The sequence below is a fragment of the Kogia breviceps genome, chromosome 3 (assembly GCF_026419965.1).
Source record: "Kogia breviceps isolate mKogBre1 chromosome 3, mKogBre1 haplotype 1, whole genome shotgun sequence".
Lineage (NCBI taxonomy): Eukaryota > Metazoa > Chordata > Mammalia > Artiodactyla > Physeteridae > Kogia > Kogia breviceps.
This window is the reverse complement of record NC_081312.1, coordinates 102,929,778-102,943,012: the sequence shown is the minus strand read 5'-3', so window position 1 is coordinate 102,943,012 and position 13,235 is coordinate 102,929,778. Positions and strand designations below refer to the sequence as shown.

At 54.0% G+C, this 13,235-nt stretch overlaps 1 protein-coding gene across 4 annotated transcripts in view; it reads right to left on the bottom strand.

Annotated features, from left to right (window-relative positions):
- LINGO1 (leucine rich repeat and Ig domain containing 1) overlaps positions 1-13,235 on the bottom strand; it is a 200,567-nt gene that overhangs the window by 109,343 nt on the left and 77,989 nt on the right. For 2 of the 4 annotated variants that reach the window (XM_067029383.1, XM_067029385.1), the window contains exon 3: positions 11,382-11,433. The exons of the other annotated variants lie outside the window; for them this stretch is intronic. The gene's annotated coding sequence lies outside the window, so the exon portion shown is untranslated. The remainder of the gene's footprint in view (positions 1-11,381; positions 11,434-13,235) is intronic. 4 annotated transcript variants of the gene reach the window in all.

The window sequence follows — 13,235 nt, the reverse complement described above, 5'->3', positions numbered from 1 at the left end:
TTCAACGCACTCATGCTCTCACACCCCGGTTGCCTCTTGAGCTGCATTTCAGAGAGGGTGTGCCCCCCGGGCCACTGCGCCCTCCACCATGACCCCCTCTCATGCCTGACCTCAGAAGGGCCTCCCCACCTCCTAGGGAAGTAAGGAGACCCATCTCCAAAGGCACCCACCTCACCCCCTGCTGGATGACAAGTCCTAGAGTACTGTCCCTCCTGGACACCTGCAGGAACTTTCCTGGGTCAGCAGGCCCAGAAGGAATAATTGGGGAGGACAGCCAGTGGGCACCCCAGACCATCACCCTGGTCCAAGCCACCAGCCCCTCTCACCTGGATGTTCACCTTCACCCCCTAACTACCTCTCCAATCCACTCTTGACTCAAATTCAGGCCGTTTCCCCACATAACAGCCAGAAATCTGTTCATATCACAATGTAAGTGTATAACCCTCCTCGGCTCTCATGGAGGCCTGGTCCAGCCCCCTTCAGCCACATTTCCCACTATTCCTCCCTTGGCTTTCTCCACTCCAGCCACACTGGCCTTTCCTCATCCTTCTCAGCTCACGTGCTATTCCCTCTATACCTCCTGCCCTCACCCCTCCAGCCACCACCTGCCACCCTCTTAGCTCACATGTTCATCCTGAAGTGCTCAGCTCATGTGTCACCTCCTCAGGGAAGCCCTCCTTGGCCTCCTGGACCTGGTCCATCCCCTCTTACCTCCTCTCACAGCACCGCATATCCGCCCTTTGCTAGTGTGCACACAGTGGCTTTACAACAGTGCTGTGATTCTTTATTTAGCTTTAGTCTCCTCTGTTCAACTATAAACTTCATGAAGCAGCCAGACCCTTTATTATTTTGCTTTGATTGTATTTTTGTTTGTTCACTGTTGTGTCCCCAGTGTCCATCACAGTGCTTGGCTTGTGGTAGTTACTTAAGAAATATTCGTGGAAGGAAAGAAGGAAGAGAGGGAGGAGGGAAGGGGAGGGAGCCCTGGCCTATGGCACTCTCTAGGAGACTGTCACAGCCCCCGTGTCAGCTGAGGGCATTTCAAGGAGATAAGGGGTCACCCCAACAAACTGTGAAATTCTCCACTCCCCTCATCCCATCTGGGCATCATTAATCTCCCCATTTTACAGATCTGGACACTAAGATGTAGAGAAGCAGGATATGCCCAAGGTTACAGTGAACCAGTGCAAGAGTCTGGGCCTGCCTGAGGATCTGAGAATGTCTGCTTTGAGGTGGGATGAGGAGGGAGGAGAGAGATGCAGGACCACCCACTGTGGATATAGTGTCCCCCTTGGGCTTGGGGGGCCTGAGAACCGCTGGGAGCACCTCTTAGGATGCGTGACCTGGGACTTTTCAGCCCATCTGAGCCTTAGCTTCTCCATCTGTGAAATGGGTGGTCTGGAGCAGGGAACATCCTCCACCCTCCACCCATGACTCCCACTCCACCCCACCCTGACATCTAACACCCACAAAGCTTCAGACCTCCCTCCTCCTCCCCCACAGAGCTGGCGATGCTGACAAATGCACCTGCTCACCAAGTACGTGCCACCCTCTGTGGCCACACAGGGAGGGTGAAACTGGGAGCTTGCTGCTCCCGAAACAACACCTACAGGGTGACACGTGCATAGGCGACACCACGGGCGTATTTTACCCCAACATGCTTCAATTTCCTCCCTGAAAAGGTGCTTATTTTTTAGTACATCTTAAATAGGAGCCGCAAAGTGTATTGTCAGCTCTTTTTAAATGGCTTATTAATGCTCCTGTAAAGCTCAGCACTGGCCAGAGGAGACAGCTCACTCCTGGTCCTGGTGTGGCCTGGACTCCCTTGCAGCCTGCACTCTGAGCACACATCCGTGCTGAGTCTTGCACTGGACTCTGGCATTGCCAGGAAGCCCAGGAACTAGACACCCCCTGACAAAAATATGCCCAGATTCCTGCTGGGGTCACAAGATTTGGCAACCCTTTGGGAATGGCTAGGAGCAGAGTTGGGCCCTGCCTGGCAGAGGAAAGAGGAATGAGCACTGGCTTTATAGTCAGGTGGCCCAGGTTCAAATCCCTTCTGGCCACTTACCAGCTGTGTGACCTAAATCCAGTTACCAAAACTCTCTGAGCCCCAAGTTTTCTCATCTATAATATGGCAATGCTAACTCCTACCTCAGCGCTTTTTTGAAGAGTGAATCAGGTAATAAATACCAAGTGTGACGTAACATTCAATTTTTAAGGTGTGGTGATGGCATGGTTATGTTTCTTAAAGGGTCCTTACCTTTTAAAGATATACACTGCAACATTTATGGATAAAATTATACGATGTCAAAATAACCCAGTGGTGGTGGGTAGTAGATGGGTATAGAGGAAACCAGTCTGGTCATAAGTTGATGCTCGCTGATGAGAATGTGCAGTTCAGTAGACTAGTCTCTCCACTTTCGGATAGGTTGACATTTTCACACCGAACCATCACACAGGCATCCACCAGGTGTTCATTAAATCCAGGGGTGCACTCTCCTAGCCGCAGAAGCCTTGGACCCCTTGCACAGCAAGATTCAGAGACAGGTGGCAGCAAGACAACATAAAGCACCAGGAAGGAGCATGGGGTGGGGGGCTAAACCTTCACAGAGGTACCCCCAGAGGCTCTTGCAGTCCACAGAAGGGGAGACAAGCAAGTGAGGGGTCCCTATAACCCGGAGACTTGGGATCCCAGGGGAGTCAGGCAGCCTCTGTTTCAGGTCCGCTGTCCCAGCTGTGTGACCCAGGGTCCATGGCTTTCCCTCTCTGAGCTCCAGGTTCCTATCATTATAATGGGGGTGGCAACACCTCACCCCACTTGACCCATCGGTAGCAGGAGCCTAGCCTGAGGCAGGTGCTTAATCACCCTTAATCACCCTTCTACTGGCCCCTCCTTCCTCAGCAATTTAAATACAACCATCTTCAGCTACTGAAGGCGGGGGTGGGCAGGCCTGCTTCCCACTGGGCACAGGGATACAGACCTGATAAGAGCCATCCTGTCCTCAGGAAGCTCCCAGGGATAAAGTCATTTTTTTAAACTACTCTGTACCCAGCAAAGCCTCAGGAAATGGGGCTGAGAGGACTCCAGGACTCAGGAAAAGAGGGATTCCGGGCCAGGAAAAAGGCAAGGATGATAGTAGTAATAGGAACAACAATGATGGGGCCTGACTTACTGGCACGGGGTCACAGTCTTCACCTGCACCTCTTGTTCTATCCTCACCACCACCTACCAGGTACACGGTACCTTTATCCCCCCTGTAGGTGAGGAAACTGAGGCTCTGGGGGAGATGTTGCAGCAAGAGAGTGCAGAGTCACGCCTGAACCCTGCCACCCAAGTCCAAGGCCCAACAGGGTGGGGAGACGCTGGGGACACCTGGGCATCCCGAGGGGCCATCAGCAGAAAGTGCTGTGTCTGGGAGCCTGCGGCCCCACCGAAGCCAGCCCTCTCCAGGCCTCGGTTTCTTCATCTGTGAAATGGGGGCAGGGAGACCCCAGCCCCACCTAGCGGGCAAGAGGGGAAAGCAGCACAGGTTGGGGAGGAGGCCACATCACGAAGGTTCCAAAGGGAGCCGAGGCGGCTGTGAGGTAAGTCGGGGCGCGGGGGTGGGAGGCGAGAGAATGAGACAGATCTCTCAGGCTCTGGCTCTGGCGCTGTGATATTTTCCCCGGGTTATATTTTTAGATGGACTACTTTCTCTCCCCTCCCCCCTGCCTCAGTAGGAGGAAGAACACAGAAATAGCTGGGTGTGTGTGTCTGAGCAGCTATATATAGTGGGCACAAACCCTCACCCAGGGCATCTCCCACTCACTGCCCCCTGGAGCAGGAGCGGGGAGCGGTGGGGGGGCCTCCTCTTGCCCAGTAGCCACAGAGTCTGCTCGGCTTCCCTGGCTCCCTCCAGGCACATCCCTCACCCCAGCACACACGTGTGCACACGTACACACAGCCAGACCCACATCACCAGTGACTGCCGGCTTGGACCCGAGCCTCAGGGGGCATTGGAGAGGGCCCGGAGCAGCCGGCAAGCCCTACCCGGGAGGGTGGATGGGGTGAGGCGGGAAAGGGGGTGACTTCCATAGAACTAACTCTAATTTTCTCTGCCTCGGGTTCGCTGGTCTACAGACTGCGATCAGGGCCCTTCCTTGGACTTGTCAAATCTTCAAAGCTGTGGATACTCTGACACTTCAGCATCCTTAGCAGAATGTATATCTGAAGTCAAACATATTGCCCCAAAGGCATCTGTCTGAATCGTCATTGCTCAGATGTGGCAACTGAGAGCTGAAGATCACAAGTAATCAGTGGCAGAGCCGCTTTCTAGCTTCGAGCTCACCTCTCTGAGCTCAGTATCGTCATCAGTAAAGTGGGGATAAGATTGGCACCCACTTTGTGGGCTAGTGTGAGGAGCAAACGGAGTGAGGCACATGAAGCCACCATTCCATAATGAGGAAGAGAGCCGCGAGCTCCCAAGGGCCGGAAGTACCCCACAGCCTCCCTTGGCCAGAGCCCCACTGGGCCAGGCTCCAGCATCACGGCCAGGGGCTGGTCCATTTCCACCCAACATCCCGCACTGGCAGGTCTCCACAAAGCTCACACCCATCGCACGTAGATGCTTCCCAGACGGCAGGTGGACCCTGTTACTACCTTCCCTGGGGGAGCCTGAGATGGCATCCTGGCCTCCTCTCCATCCTCCCACCGGTCACATAAGCTATGGTGGAGGATCAGGGTAGAAGGATTTACCCTCATGACCACTCCCCTCCAGGTGGTGGGGCTCCCGCCTGGGTATCAGAAGCTGGTTTGGGTGTACCCAGTCCAGAGGCAGTTCTAATTGAGCTTAGCTGACTTCCTGTGCCAGGATCTGAATAGGACAAAGAGCCCTGGATGGGGGATTCAGTGACTGGAGTCTGAGTCCTGGATCAGCCATATGAGCTTGAGGGTATCAGTTGACCCATCCATACAGTGCAGGGAGTGGATTCATGGTGCCTGGGAACCTTCGGGCTCACAGTCCACTCGTAGCACAGCTGACGCCCCACAGACAGACTTACAACCATCATCTTTTTGAACCCTCAAAATTCCCCTATGGGAAGGAAACAGTGATCATTTTACAGATGAAGAAACTGAGGCCCAGGGAAGGGAAAAGCCCTGCCTGGGTCACACAGAAAGCTAGTGGCAGACTGTGTAACCCCCTAGCTCCATGGGCAGCCTTGTCAGAGGTGGAGCCTGCATCTGCCAGCCCTGGGGAAGTCAGGACACCTGGGACACCTGTGCTGAACCACTGGCTCGCAAGATTCCTGAACATGTGCCAATGGACACACCTCAAGGAGGAGGTGTGCAAGCTGGCTCCAGCACAGCACTGCTGCGGTGTATGTGAAAGTGGCCCTGTCCCCTTCCTGCACCCATCCCCTGGCCATTGAGTTTTCGTACCCAAGTGCAGAACTTCATTTTTGTACCTCTAAGATTCCATTTGGTTTGGTGGGTTTTAGCCCAGAGCTTCCATCAGCTGAGGACCCAAGGTGAGAACCACCTCTCACTGGCAAATGCGGGACTCTGTGCCTTCATCTAAGTCACCAGAAGATTGGGGCAGAATGAGGCCAGAGCCCTAAGGTGCCCCACTGGGGACCTTCTTCCCACAGACCAACATCCAGTGTTGACTCTTTGGGCCCTTGGTCCTGCCCAAGTCCTCCTGAGCGCACTGTCACTGGGCACCGGTATCTGTCCCGTCACAGAGCCCCTGAATCCACCCAGAGGCCCCAGCGGCCCTGGAGATGGGCAGGGAAGAAGCCTGCATCCCTGCAATGGTCCACACCACCCTAGTGGGGCCGTAGGCCACTGTCCTGCCTAACCAGGCCTGGGTACAGCAGTGCCTAAAGAGGGAAGGAGGAAGGTCTCATGGCCAGGGCAACAGTCATTCCCCAGGCGGAAAGGATGTGGGTCCGATGGACCCAGGTATATAGATACTGCATAAGAAAGAAGAAGCTTGCAGTTGCTACAGCCTATGTTCAGTTTCAGGACATCCGCATGCAAAAAAAAAAATGAAGTTGGACCCTTATGGTACACCATATACAAAAATTAACTCAAAATGGATTAAAAATCTAAATGTAAGCCCTGAAACTATAAAACTCCTAAAGGAAAACATAAGGGAAAAGCTTCATGACATTGGACCTGGCAATGATTTCTTGGATATAAAACCAAATGCACAGGCAACAAAAGCAAAAATAGACAAATGGGGCTACATCAAACTTAAAACCTTCTGCATGTCAAAGGAAACAATCAACAAAGTGAAAAGGCAACCTAGTGAATGGGAGAAAATATTTGCAAATCGTATATCTGATGAGGTTAATATCCAGAATATATAAAGAACTCCTATGACTCAAAACCAAAAACCAAATAATCCAATCCAAAAGTGGGCAAAGGACTTGAAAAGACATTTCTCCAAAGAAGATACACATATGGGGGATGGGGGGATGAGGAGGCCCCTCAAACTGAGCCTCTTCAGACATGACCGCCAGGTCAAGGCTGTTTCTCCTCACTCAGACTGGGCCCCCTTCCCCTCCACCCCTGGCTGCCCCCTCACCCTCCCAGTCCGGCCAGGCCTGGTGGTGATAGATGCTGTCCCAGAGCAGACATTTCAGGCAGCTTCCTCTCCCGCCACCCGGCAATATGATTAATGCTCAGCCTGCCAGGAGCCCATTCATCACGGCCACGCCACATCCCCACGAGCCCAGGGCAGATGGGCTGCACTGGGGCCTGCCTGAGTCCTGGCCCACAAAGTCTTCCCAGGTCCCAGCCAGGCCAGAGACCAAAGCCTCACTGAGGGGTGGGGCCCAAGTTATGGCCACATGGGAAGAGGGCTTTCTGTAGCACTCACCACCTCACTCCTGCCCCTTCCTTTCAGCCTCCAGGGAGGGAACTCCAGGGGCAGCTCTAGGGGATCAGATAAAGCTAATGGGAACACCACCCCGTGTACTCCTTCCCAGCTATGTGGCCTTGCAGACCTCATCCTCTCTTCACAGCTCAGCTTCCACATCTGTAACATAAGAACAGTAAGAAGCTGCCGGCAGGTTCAGCTGAGGTGATTTGTATCACATGCCCCCCTGAGGCCTGGCCTGCAGCAGGGCTGGGGCAGGATCCTGACTCCTTAGACTTTGCGGGGCTCTGCTGAGACTGCCCACTGAGCAAAACCAGAGCTAGGCCCCACCACCCAGGTCAGAACCCTGCCCCACAACTGCATAGTCACTACACCCCCTCCGGCCTCAATTTCCACAGCAGCAGAATGGGCATAATAAAATTATCACTAACCCACGCTTGGCATACAACATCTTAGTCACTGATCATTTTTATTATCCCGGGGCATCTTCCAGCCCACCTTCAGCACCCCCATCCTGGCAGGTAGGCTGGGTGGGGGGCTGGACAGAGTCATGGGAGGCCTGTGCAGGAGAACCGGCTGGGCCCGGGCACCAGGCTCCGATGTGGAAGCCGCCCCCAGGTGCCAATACCGTAGGAGGTGTCAGGGAGCCGCCCCACTGCCCCAGTTTCCCAGAAGTGTCCAGCCGAAGTCGGGGAGCGAGGAGGACGTGCAGTCACACATGCACATCCAGGACCATGCGTGACCACTGCCCGGGACAGCCAGAGCCTAGCACTACAGCCCCACCCGTTCCTGGTGCATGCCCCCCAGGGCAGAGGACACAGGTGGGTTCAATCCCACCCCTGCCTCTTCTGTGACTTGGGTCAACTCACCTTCCCCACACGGGCCTCTGTTTTTCGTATGGCAACAGGGCTAGTGACATCCCTCTCCTGTATGAGGAATGAACAATGCTACGTGTGTGAAAACTGTGCCAAGTGCCTGGCAGGTGGCATGTGCCAGGTCTTTCTCCTTCCGCTCTCTCTTCCCTGTCTCCCACCTCCACCTGCCAGGCCTTTCAGGCCAACCCCGTCATTACTTCTGCTGCCCCCCTCCACCCCATTCAAGCAGCCTCCCCATCTCCTCACATCTTGGATTTCACCCCTCTGTGCCCATCTCCACCCTGGTGGCTGAAAGCACCAATCACCAATGCAGGGACAAGCTGCCTCCACCTCATACCCAGCAGTGCCCCCAGCAGCCTTCAGTAATTGATACCCAGAGGAAGGCAGCAGAAAAGAAGCCAGAGCCGCCGCCCCAACCACAGCCACAGGAGCTGGAGGACAGAGATACCACTGGCTTCAGCTGTAGCTGGCTCTGCTGCCTGCCCCACCCATAAGAGCAACCGGCCACCAATCCTGGCAATAATAATAGCTCCACTGACAGGGTCCTCACCATGTGACAGGCCATGTTTAAAGGCTTCTCATGCATCATCTTAACCAATCTTCCCAACATCCCTGTGAGGAAGCGACTGTTATGCCCATTTTACAGATGAGGAGACTGAAGCACAGAGACGTTAGGAAACTTGCTCAAGGTCACACAGCTCACAAGCGGTGACAACAGTATGAACCCAGGTGGCCTGGCTCGGAACTTGGGCTCTTAACTCTATACTTTCCTGCTAAGTCCATCCCCCAGCACCACAGAAATGCCCAGGACCGGAGATCTGGTGGGGAGAAGGGAGAAGGCCATGGGGTCTCCCTTCTGTGTTGAGCTGACTGAGGTGAAAACCAAGGAAACAGAGCAGTATTTAAAGCAGAGACACTCTGACTTCCTAAAGCTGAAAATTACATCCCCAAGAATAGGATGTCAACTAGGGCATAGGCCTGATACCCAGCCCCATCATTCCCCTGTTTTAGAAATGAGGGCAGTCACAGCTTGGGTCTGCATCTCAGACCCACATGAAAAAGGCCAGTGAACTCTGGCAGCGATGATAGAGTCGGGGTGGGTGTGTGGCAAGCCCACCAATCCAGCCAAGACCCTTTCCCCAGGCCTCCTGGGCTCTTCTGGGTGGGCCCAGGTCTCCTCTGGAGTGGCCCTCACACTTCTGGTCCCCTCAGATGAGTGTACACCCCTTGGTGCCCACGTGTGGCTTCACGTGGGGCAGAGCACTAGCCAAGGCTGGCCACCACCCACACCCAGCCTTGACTGCAGATGGAGCCTGTGCCCTGGTGTGACCTGCGGACCTGCGGCTCCTCCTTCTCCCCCTAGACAGATGCTGTTGTAACTGTGGCTTCCACACTTGCATAATGCCTCCCCGCCAGCCTCCCCATGCACCACACACACACACACACAGAGGCTCTGATCCAGCACAGGTTTCTTCTATTCCAAAGATTTCTCGGGCCATCCCACAGAGTCATAAATAATCAAACATGCATCAGATGCCAGTTCCAGGTGTGCCAGATGACATCCCTTCAGGTCTGCGGTCAGCCTTGTGGATTTGAACCTGCCCTTCCCAGCCTACCCTTAGTAGCATCCCTGCTACTGAATCCCACGTCTGGGACAAGCGCCTGGAGCTTGCTCTCAGTCAACTGAATGGGGCTAGAGCCCACTCAGCCACCCAAGGGATGGCGGGCTGGGGAGGGCAGCTAAGGGCAGTTACTGTGGGCTAGCTCCTAAGAGCGGGGACAAACTCTAAGCAGAGGGGCTGTCAGTGTGCAGGCACAGAGGAGAGGGAAGTGGGTCATGTCTAGGAAGGATAGATGTGCCCCAGAGAGGGAACATGAGAGAGCAGCCAAGTGGCTTCATCTTGCAGCCCTGCTGATTGTGGCCTCCTGGTCCAGACAGGAGGCCAGCTCCCACCCCACATGCCATGGTTTCTCTGGAGGGCAGACCGACCCCAGCTCCTGGGGGCCTGGCCAGGGGACATGGTGGCCAAAGGTGTGGCCTCCAACCACGCCTCTCCCCTTGGGAGGCCCCAAACTGGGAGGAAAGGTGCAGAGTAGTGGAGAGTGATACATATACTGTGGGACTTGGAGGGAGAACCTAAGCCAAATCCTACCTTGGCCACCAGGGTCCATCCCCACCTCTCAGCCTCGGCTCTAGGCTCCTTTCCACTTCTAGGAAGGGAAAAAACTGCTCCCTCTCATGAGTTGTTGGTAAGATTAATGAGCTAATTGAAGTGTGAAAAATGTTTCTTGTAGACTTAAAAGAGGTGATCAACCATGGCAAATTAATAACAATTAACACCCCTCCTCCAGGCAGTCTGCCTGGATTGGGCCCACTGGGCACAGTTTTCCCTCGCAAGAATGGCAGGAAGGCTGTGCCGGCCTTTGTAGGGGTGTCTGAGCTGCCGTGGGCTGCTCTTCTCTGTTCCCCAGAGTCCTGCAGACTCTTCCCAATAACCAGACCCACCCTGTGCCTGGCCCCAGGCCCTGTGTTCACAGAACTCAGTCCATGGGGCAAAATAACTGGTGTGTCTTTTAACATTTACTGAGCATCAACTGTGTGCCAGCCTCTGTACCAGTCCTTCTCCATACAACACAATGCCCGGAAGGATACACTGTGAGAAGCCCCCTTTCAGAGATGAGGAAATGCGGAGGAGTGGGTCACACAGACAAGGGTGAAGCCAGAACTCCAACTGGTTATCTCAGTTACCCCTGTCCTGGGCTGTGTAACAAGGTTAGGTTGCCAGACAAGGGTGGAGAACCAGGGAGGCCCGCCCTCAGGTCCCCCACTGCTCCCCACTGGCTGCTGCTATTGCTGTGAAAGGCTTGGGGGGGAATGGTGCCACCTCCCCTACTTCACACCCCTCTGCTCCCTCCTGTGTGTGGAGGCGAGGCTGACTTGGCAGACACACTTGGGCCCCCTGACGCCAAATAAAAGCCAGAGCCCTCTTAGAAATCATCCACTCTGCAAAGCCTCGTTGGAACTGAAGTCCGAGGAGACACAGGGAGCTGGGGGGAAGGTAAGTGTCTTCCCCGAGACCAGCTGGGGCCTGCCTGTGCAGCCCCTCATTAAACAGTGTTCCCCAGACCCAGGAATCGTGTCCCCAAAATGCTTACTCATTGCAGAGCACGGCCAGCCCCCCAAAGCCTGAGTTTGACCACCTAGAGCACCTACAGCCTAACTTAGGCCCTGGCCTGGCCCCACAGGCAGGCCCACCTCCCTTGAGTGGCCCACAGCTCTGCCCCCTGCTCAGTGAGGGGCCTCCAGGGTCCCTCCAGGGTCTCACTCCTGGCTGGTACCTCCGCCAGCAGCCCCCCAAACCCAACAGCGCCCATAACCCTGACCCCTCAGACCAAGGAGCCACCCTCCTCTTTTCTTCCCCGAAGCTGGTTCCCAAATCCTTTTTTTCACCCTGCAACTCAACAGGACCCCCAGGAGCATGACTGGAGGAGGGCAAATGTGGGCTCCAGGAGATGGAAGAGGAGAAATGGTGGCAGAGAGGGCCGAGTAGAGGGAGACAAGGCCCCTGGAACCTGCCCTGCACACACACACCCTAGGGCCCAGCCTCATCCACCAACCCAGACAGCCACTGCTGCTTACCTCTGGGGGGGGGGGTAGCGTGAGCGGGCTCAGGGGCTCTTCAGAGGGACACCTGCAGAGAGACAGCAGAGAAGGGGTGAGACCGCAGTCAGATGGAGACCAGCAGACTCCTCACCCACAGGACCCATCCGGCAATCAACCCCACCAAACCTCTGCCCACAGCTGGGGACAGAGCGAGCAGGAGACCGGGCAGCCAAAGGATGCCAGACTCACTTCAGAGTCAAGAATGCACTCTGTAAAGCAAGTGCCTGGCTGCAGCTGGCTGGGGAGGGGCCTCAGGAGGGATGGAGCTGGGGGAAGGGGTGCTCCCTGTGGAAGGCCCGAGTGCCCATAAACAGAGAGCAGCTGTCTCCATCTACCCATACCTGTGGGTTCTCTGGCCCCTGGACACACAGGACTAAACCTCAAATTCTCCCTCCTGAGGTCAGATGTGGTAGCCACAGGGAGCACCCAGGCCCTCTCCTTCATCTCTAACTGGGACCTTGACCTGGTCATCTCAGCTTTGTCACTGGCTTGCCCCATGACCCTGGGGCGGCCCTTCCCCTCGCTGTGCCTTGATTTCCGCATCAATACCAGTAAGTGCATCAGAGTTACCTGGAGGGCTTATGAAAACATGGCACGCTGGACCCCACCTCCAGAGTTTCTGATTCAGCAGGTCCAGGGTGGGGCCTGAGAATCAGCATTTCCAAGAAGCTCCCAGGTGATGCTGCTGCTGCCATTTGGGGATCACACTTTGGTAACTGCCAGTCTAGATGTGTCTGGCCTGTAAAGTGCATAGTCCACACCCTCAAGGAGTTCATAGGTTGACTGAGGAGACCATGCTCATGCACACACACAGCTGATTCAAAGCAGCCACAGCAGGTCAGCTTATCTTGAATAGATCTGATAGGTGTGGGCTATGGGCCAGTGCAGTCATGGAAGGCTTCCTGGAGGGGGTAGGGACTAAATTTACTATTTTTACATATTGTAGTCTTATTACTATACAAGTAATACAGGCGGACCTTGTTTTATTGCACTTCACAGATATTGTGGTTTTTACAAATTAAAGGTTTGTGGCAACCCTTCATCGAGTAAGTCTGTCAGCACCATTTTTCCAACAGCATTTGCTCACTTCATGTCTCTGTGTCACATTTTGGTAATTCTTGCAATATTTGAAACCCTCCACCAGCAAAAAGATTATGACTCACTGAAGGCTCAGATGATGGTTAGCGTTTTTTTAGCAATAAAGTATTTTTTAATTAAGGTATGTACTTTGTTTTTTCAGACATAATGCTATTACTTAATAGACTACAGTATAGTATAAACATAACTTTTATATACACTGGGAGACCAAAAACTTCACGTGACTCACTTTATTGCAATATTCACTTTATTGTGGTGGTCTGGAACCAAACCCACAATATCTCCAAGGTGTGCCTGTACATGAAAGCTTTCTCTTGTTAAGAGCTTCAAATACAGATATCTGTAGGGTAAACACGCTCTGACTCCCAACCATGTCTCCAGAGGTCCTGACAGCCCAGCTGGTGTGAAACTTTCACTATGCATTTGCACAGACATGCAGAGAGGTTCACAAGTGTTTACATAGAGAACAAACCTGCAGTTACGCACCAGAGATTATGGTCTCTATGCTGGTGTATAATTGCATTCCTTACAATGGTACATCAAGATAACAATAATCACTGCTTGTACTCACTGAGCACCTACTATGTGCCAGATACTGGGTTGAGCATTGTATTTATTAACCCATTTAATTCTCATAACAACCCCCCCCCCCAAGACGGGTGCTGCTGTTAGCCTAATTTGTAGATGAGAAAACCGAAGTGCAGAGTAACCTGCCCAAGAACGCCCAGCCTA